The 8,657-nt window shown below is 45.9% G+C and overlaps 1 long non-coding RNA gene across 1 annotated transcript; it reads right to left on the minus strand.

The window, feature by feature from the left end:
• Nucleotides 1–550: 550 nt before the first annotated feature.
• On the minus strand, nucleotides 551–5,987 carry LOC127313612 (uncharacterized). Its single transcript, XR_007859131.2, has 3 exons — nucleotides 3,849–5,987; nucleotides 2,196–2,304; nucleotides 551–873 (listed from the first exon to the last, which is right to left on the minus strand). It is a non-coding gene; the product is annotated as an uncharacterized lncRNA (long non-coding RNA).
• Nucleotides 5,988–8,657: the final 2,670 nt, after the last annotated feature.

Consider the following 8,657-nt stretch of genomic DNA (forward strand, 5'->3'; position numbering starts at 1 on the left):
GTGCATTGCCCACTTCGCCGTGCGCCTAAACGTTAACGTGCGCCTTCCCTTTGTCTTGTCGCCCCCTTTGCCATGTGCCCTCACCCCAAAGCCCACGGCATAGAAAGATACAGCAAGCCCACTAGCTTCCTAGGAGCACAGTTGCACGCCACGCTGGGTCGACACACCCGTCACCAAGCCATAGGCGGCCATGCTTCACTAGTAACATTTGGCTAGTCTATAACGATTTTAGTTCGTCAGCGAATGTGCAAACTCCGTCACAGAGGCCTCATCCTGACAGTTTGCAGGACCGTGGCAGATCTCGCGTCACAGATGGCCAGACTGACGGTTAGGAAAGTGCATCACAGATCCATGACCGGTAGGTCCAAGCCCAAAGCCTAGCCGGCCCGGACCGTTGTGACGAACTTACCCCTTGTCGGGCGGTCCCCCTGTACCCGACCGATGTGTGAGGCCAATGATTGGGCCATTATTACGGTCGAGTGATATTGTTTTGTCTCCTAGCATATTCTCAGCGATGCGGTGGCTTGCCCCGTAGAGGACACTGTGGGGCCCCGGTCTAGCTGTCCGAAACACCCGTTATGCATACACATTCACGATCCCATGATCAGTGTGTCGTGAAAGCATAACCGAACTGGTACCAAATACAACATCCATTACAGTACCGAATAAAAAGATTACAATGGTGACATGACCAATACTTACATAAGAGCCTCAATGGCAAGAGCTTAACAATCACACAGCGGAAATACTTCAGACGAAAGCGTTCGCATGGCCCGAGTCATGCCATAACCCTACAGGCAACTGACTAGGAAGACGTGCCTAGCTCGCATAGACGTCGTCAACTCCTTCTTCATCTGTCGAACTCCACCAAGTCTGGCCAAGTAAATAGCCAGGGACAAAGCCATGAGTACATTATGAATTGTACTCGCAAACCACCTTAGAGAGAAGTAAAGGATATGAAATTTGGCAGTAGCAAGGAACAGGCACTAACTAGGGCGACAAGGAGTGAGAGGTAGTTTCTCTCGAGAATATGACATCTCTATATCTTTGTTGAAAAACTTTTTGAAAACAACTTTGTATTTGCAGACTAATAGGTAAGGATGACCCATTTTCCTTTCCGACCATCTCATATGGCCAAAACAACTTTTCCAACTTTCCACCGTACCTCCCAGGTACCTTTCCACCAGTCCCACTGGTACTCCTTTCCCAAAACATTTTTGAGAAAACACTTTTATAAACCAAAACCTTCCTTTAATGCCACGTACCGCCATTCCCATGTCCATAACCGCGGACACGGCCATTCGAATAGATTTACACTCTGCAGAGGTTGTACACTTTCCCCACAAGATCCGATAAATCCGCCGGGATCATCCCTGGTTCGCCAAGCGTCAAAACGCGAGACTCGGATAACCGATCGTAGTTTTTCGCTTGCTCGCCTTAGCCTAAGACATGCCGAATGAGTTGTACCTCCCAACACCAGAGTCCGGGATGCCGTTTACCCAGGAGTTGCAAAGTCCCCGACACCCGACCCTCCGGAATGCCATCCAACCACTTAGGCATCTTTCAATGGGAGCTCATAAGTTGTACCCCGCGTACCTAAACAGGCAAATGGGTTGCGTCCCTTCTCATGGGAAGAACCCCGGTCGAAGCGTCCATGGTCGGACTGCCACTACACTTGCAGGACCCGAACTAAGGCGAGACAAACTACTACGCTACGCCCCGTTCCACTAAAGGGTAATGTGGTTGTACTGGCTAGGTCCGGTTTCGTACTATGGTCACCAAGGTTTTTTGAAAACAACTTTTCATCTCCCTTTGCCTCCAGCAATATCTTTCATAAACCTTTTTGTATTTCGTAAAACCACACTTGGGCAGGGCTACCCCATTCCAAGGTTTTCGAAGAATTTCCTTTCTTGAAAACTTTTTCACAAACCTTTTTTAAAAGGGCTCCCGACCTATAGTCCCATTTCTCTTTTGAAAAGAGGCGACAAGGGTGATAAGGTGGTAAGCACCATATCACTAATAGAGGTGTGATCAGTAGGTACCAACGAGGGCTGCACCCTAAGGGTGGATTAATAAAAGTCCGGGTGGCACTAACCACCGACATAATAAATAAAAGACATGCACTTTATAAAACCTGTCATAATGCAAGAGCAAGAATATATATAGGATCAGAGATGCATCAAGAGGTGGCTTGCCTTGGTTGGCTATTTGTCCCTGGACTTGTTCTTCACGAACCTCTGCTTTTCCTTCCTCTTCGAGATCCTCACCGTGATCCTCTCATTCTTCTCCGATAGTGATCGCATTCTAACGTCGCAAAGAAAAGGCGAACGATCAACATATAGCCATAGCATCAAACACATACACACAACTAGTAGCAAACCACTCAATCAGAGGCACTAATCACATCAAACAAACAACACCTATGGCAAGATGGTCATTTTATTTATAAAATGACTAGCTTTACCGTTACTAGAAAAGGCCTTAATATAACACCTATTAACTAAAAAGGTTCTGCCTCGCAACAAATCATAACCTTCCCAAACAAAGGTGACTAATGACCCTTGGAAACCACCAGTAGGGTCTGGTGCCAAGGTTCATTAAAAAGCATTTTAAACAAAAACAACCCAATTTTCCTATGGGTAAAATAAGCACTAGCATCAATTTAATAAGCCACTCCATAATAATGCACACAAAATTTTTGGTAAATTTACAGGGAGTAAAGCTTGACATTATAAGGCTACATAAATTGGATTCACTAAATTTGGGTTTATAAAATCATAGTTATGATTTTTATAAAACCAGAAATGACTTAGGGACCAAATAAATGGCCTAAATCTTTATGTGGCTCACAAAAATACATGCAGCATATCTACTGGAAGCTATTAACATGTGGAACTCACATGCACTGGAAGTTTTCAAAAATAGTCTCTTAAATATTTTGACAAGGCAGAAACTAGAGCAATCCACTTTCAAGGCACACAAAGATCAGAATATAACAAGCCAGTAACAAACATAACAACAGATAGGTACTGAAAACTTTGATCCACCAAAATTGGTTTGACATTTTTCTGAGCTATAAAATAATTACCACAATTTTTATACTAAAAAGTACTCTGTTTTGGTTATAAAAACCTCAGAAAATAAATAATGCTCAAAAAAATAATTCCCCTTACCCATGTGTGTTCTAACATGATATCTAACTCTGGAACTTTGTTTTGGTGCAAAACAAGTTTTATTTTTCAAACTAAAAATCAAGAAAGGACCTACTTTCCAGATATGGATTTCTAAACCACCCAAAATCCAGGAAGCTCCTGCATTCACAACCTATGCCAAAATGAATCTATTGACAAGTAATTTCTAGCAAAATTTACCTCACTGAAAAAGGGTACATAAAACTCCCTCAATTAATTTTCTAACAGAACAACAACATTTCAGAAACATAAATACCAGTAAATATCTACTGCATAAATTCACATGCATGCAAGTGTAGGTGATTGATAATTTGTTTGGGAACATTCAGAACTTTAAATATAGATTTTTGGATGCTTGAGGAATTTGTGGTGAATTTATTCCTAAACTAGTGCTGACAGGGAAATATTTGCAGGAACAAAATAATAAAACAAAGGAACGGGCCAGAGAGGCTGGGGCGGCGGACCCGTAGTGGGCTGGCCCCGCCGGGCGACGGCACGCGAGCGTGCGGTGGGCAGCAGGGGCGCGGCCCAGCATGGACCGGATGGCCGTGGCCCGCCCGCACGGTCGTGCATGCATGCACGTATCCCGGTGGTGTCGTCTATGCCGCCGCCGCGATACTCGACAAGAACGGGGCGGGCGGGAGAGAAGGAGCTCACCGCGGGCGTCGTGGAGTGATGGCGAGGCTGGAGGCGGCTCGGAAGGTGTCGCACGTGGGCAGGGCGGTCTGGTCGGTTGCTGGTCATGCATGGGGCGGGCCTGCATGCACGCTGCGACGGCGCTCGACGCGCTCGTTCGCGTCGACGATGAACTGGAAGCGCCGCCGCGTGTGGCCGACGGAGCAGAGCAAGGGGGAGCTCACCGATGGCGACTTGGAGAAGGCGGGTAGTCAACGCAGGATGGACGGAGAGGTTCGGCTCGGCCTCCTCGAGCGCACAGGTGGGTTTCCAGTACTTGGCGCGGCCGGAGGTGAGGTCCGTGTCGACGATGGAGAAGACGGGCGGCCCGGGGGCGTGGGAGAGGATGCAGTGAAGGGGCGGCGCAGAACGCCCAGGCCATCCCGGCTACGCGGGCTCGCGACCGAAGGCGCGGCCGGGGTTGACGATGACGACGACCGACGCGCAGCGGACATAGCTCGCCGGCGACGACGTCCTCACAAATTTCTGGCAAACGAGAAGAGTGGAGTTATGCAGGTTACAGAGAGATCAGCATCAGAGAACGGAAAGAAAGGGGGCTGAGAAAGACGGCAGCCACGGCCACGGCATGGCGCGCGATGGGCCGACGAGCTTCCGCTCGGTTTTCTCCGGCAGCGAGGAGGGAATGCGCAGGGCTTCTCCCTGGTGGTGTTATGGTGGGATAGAGGGAAGAGGGAGGAGTAGTATGGAGAGTAGAGGGTCTGAGAGGCGACGGGGTCGAATAAAAAGAAGGACAGGGCGACTGTGCGGACCGTGATCAAGCACGAGCTCATGATGTTGAGGTGCGCGGAAACGATTGGGCAAGGAGGCGGTGCTGTCACATGCGAAGTGGTGGGTTGAATGTCTTCCAAGAGAATGAATGGAGAGGTTAGTGCTGAGACGCTCGGGACGAGGTGTTGTTCTGCCCAGGGCGTACATGTTTGATACAAACTAAACGAGGGGAGGTGATCTAGTGGAGAGGCTAGGGTATCACTTAGGGTCCAGATTGGGCGTTGTTTAGCCCTGTGTCGATGGAAAAGAAGGGAGAGAGGAGAAAGGTTGGGAACGCATGCGCGTCTGCAACGTGGTGACCACCGGGCCGGCGAGCACGGGCGAGTGAGCTACGGGTCTGGGATGGCCTCGGGAGTATGCAGGGTACAGAGAGAAAGGATGGGACATCTCCATGGCGCAGCCTTGTGCAGATGGAGTGACCGGAGAGGGCAGGGTTACTGGAACGCGATCGACGTTCCCAGGGGTGGTGACCACCTACTTGTCGAGCTCGTCCGTGACACAGAGAGGAGAGGCGTTGCCTTGGGAGTATGCGAAGTGCAAAGAGCAGAGGAGGGACAAGTGTATGGCGCAGCCAAGGGAGTTGTGGTGCTTGTTGACCCCCTGGCCGAAAACCGGTGACCACGAGTGCGGCTAGGGCGGCCTACTTTTCTCCAAACACAAACAGCCAAAGGGGAGGTGGTACTGTAGCAAATGGCTAGGGGTGTAAGCAGGGTAGTAGGGGTGCAGGAGGGTAGCAGGGTTCGCTGCAGCTCACTAGCGGAGAAATATTACAGAGAGGGCGAGAGGCTTGGCATGGTCTTGCCAAGATTTGGCATCACCGGCTCTCCCCTCTTGCCAAGCACAAGAGGACAAGAGGTGGTGTTGAGGCAAACAGGTCGACCAGAATCTTAATGGGGTGGTTTCGGTGTGGGTTCAAAAAGAAATAGAATGGAAGAGTTGTGAAAAGAGATGGTGCATGGATGACTTGCATGGCCGGCTCACCACTAGTAGCATGTCTAGATGGGCATGAGCATTTCCCAAAAAGAACACGCAGAGTACTTAGTTGATGGCTGTAATGAATGCAAGGTCTAGGTTTAAGTTAGGAAAATGCTTTGAAGAGATTGGTCCAAGAGAAAGGGGAAGCGGGGATTAATATCTAAGATGAGCTAGTTGTCAAATGGTCCAAAGAGGTGTATTTGCTGATCATGGGGAGGTGCCATCCAAATTTAGAAATAAAGTTGAATTTGCTTAGTCCACTAATTTGAGTATATGCCAATTTTTGTTGAGATAGGGCTCGAAAGAGATTTTGAAATTTTTGAAAAGAGCAAGAGAATATTCTGAGTTCAAATAAGCTCTACATGAAAAGAAAAGGCATAGTAGGTTTTTATCATATTTAAATTATGCAAGAAAAGGTGTAAGTGCCAAAACAAGCAATGTTTTAAAATAAAAATAGAATAACGAAAATAATTTTATATAAAAATATTTTTGAAAGGAGATGATATGATAAAGCATCTCACTACCATTTCCTATCTTTATTTGAGGAAATCCTTTGCAAATAGTTTGACAAAATATAGAAACATTCTAGAGGTCAAAAAAAATAGAGAAGAAGAGGGTTGGATGATATGGATGGAAATTGAGAGTATACATTTGTTGGACAATGATTATCTACCAAGAATGTGTATAGATGGAGTGATGATGTTAAATGATGGATCAAGGAGATCTATTGATGGCAAGACAATGCCATGGATATTTGATCACAAATCAAATAGCCTTTGAATTTAGTTTTGGTATCTATGACCTTTATTTGATTCGAAAATAGATAAATAAACTCATTTGAAACCTTTGAGATGAGAGATGGTTTTAAAGGGGTGGGATGATCCATACGTAAAGTAGAATGAAGTATGGATCATTCCATTTTATTTTAAGGGACTAAAACTGCAAAAAGAAGCCCCTTTTTTTTAGTCACACAAAATAGGGGTAGGCCGTTTGGCAAATACTTTGTGTCAATAATAATTTTAGAAAACTATTTTTGTGATACTATGATCTAAGGTGATCATATCCACTCAAAAGGAAGGAGTTTTGGAAAGATCATAAGAAATATAATTTTGAGTCAAAAGACAAAGCAAAGAAGTTTTTTGTTTTGTTTTCATAAAGGGGTTCAAATACTTTTGAAGAGTGAAGATTAAGGTAATACAAGAGCGGCCATAGCTTAAGGGTTTTCTTGAGACTTGATGATGTGGTTTGGGATACTTCACTTAGCACTATTCAACAACCATCACTCGTCAAACAAAGTTAGATAAGCAGTTAAATAAAAAACATACCAATACAAGCAAAACTTAAAAAGTTTTTGTTCCCCCTGATTTTTGCACTTTGGACAACTAAACAAGGTTGCAAAAGTTGGGATGTTACAGACACGTGGCAGCATCTACTGTGAAATAAACTAACATCGTTGCGACAAATGTGCCACTAGATTCATGACACGTGGCAGCATACAGCAGGTGGGCCCGATAGGACATGGGCCTTGAGGCCCGTTAGGCAATGGACCTTGAGGCCCGTTAGGCGATGGGCCTGTTAGTCGGTGGGCCTTGAGGCCCGTTAGGCGATGGGCCTTCAGGCTCGTTAGGCGATGGCTTTAGGCCCATTAGTCTATGGGCCTTGAAGCCAATTAGTCGATGGGCCTTGGGGTCTGTTAGGCGATGGGCCTTGAGGCCCATTTTTGATGGGTCTTGAGGGCCGTTGGTTGATGGCCCTTGGAGGCCCATTAGTTGGTGGGCCTTACGTCCCGTTAGTCGGCCGGTCTTGAACCCGTTAGCTTATGGGCCTTGGGCCATTATTTGATGGACCTTCAGGCCCGTTATTTGTGAGCCTTTAGGCCCTATATTTGGTGGGCCATGAATTCCTCTGATCGTGGGCCTTGAGCCCGTTAGTTGATGGGCATCGGGGCCCGTTAGTTGATGGATCGACCCGTTTAAAATTTCCTCTTATGCAACCCATTAAATTTCAATTTCGTAATTTTCGTATAACCAATATGCCCACAAGAGCGTGCTAAAACTGAAAATGCTACATTATTACATTCAGGATATAATTTACATACTAAGATAATTACAGTTATGCAATAACATCATATCAGAGTTCAACATGCACAGTAGCACCAAGATATCTCTTCAACATGACCAGAACAGCTCCAGCAGCATCAAAAAACATTTCCAGCGTTGAGCATACCACGACCTGTGTGAACCATGTTATCAGGGTTATACAGTCTACCTTTACTTAAGCATGAGAAACCTTTCAATCTTTGCCGACATCACAGCCTGCTTTTCTAATCTTTCATTTGCCTTGGTTGTCAGCTGATTAATTTGATCCCTCTGGATCTTGGCAACATTGGAAAGCTCTGCACTTGCCAACTTCTCCTTCTTCAGTTCTGCAGCAAGCTTGCTCATTCTGGATCGAGAGGAGTGATGTGTGACCCCTACATTCTGAAGAAATGTAGGCTGGGAAATTTTCCTCGAGAGGACCTCGTAAACAACCTGGGCATCAGTCCTGCGTTGTCCGTCTGCTGTAGGTACACACAACTCATATTCCATCTCAACCTTATTTTACAATGAAGAATCATCGTTAGGAGATGCAACGTTACTGACAACTCTTTGAAAGATGGCTTACAATTGCATCCTTTGTCGGGGTGGAGAAGCCGTTATGTCGGCTCAAGTGACACTCTTTGAACATATCCAGAGGACTAAGTTCTTTGCCGTTGTATTTTTCCTTCTGAAAAAAATAACATATATAGGTGATCAGCTTAAAGGTTTCAGGTGTACATAAAATCTACAGGTTCCGCTAGCCACCATGTGCACTATATTTACCATAGCTGGAATTCAATTCAACTGACGTTGCTCTGTAAATGATGTTATTGTGAAATAAATAAAATGCAATCCGTCCTAAAGAAAAACAGGGAACACCATCTAGCACGTGTGTTGAGCACAACAAAAAACTTATATAACCAACAAACTTGAAATACTCATCACAACA

The sequence above is a fragment of the Lolium perenne genome, chromosome 7 (genome assembly GCF_019359855.2).
Source record: "Lolium perenne isolate Kyuss_39 chromosome 7, Kyuss_2.0, whole genome shotgun sequence".
NCBI lineage: Eukaryota > Viridiplantae > Streptophyta > Magnoliopsida > Poales > Poaceae > Lolium > Lolium perenne.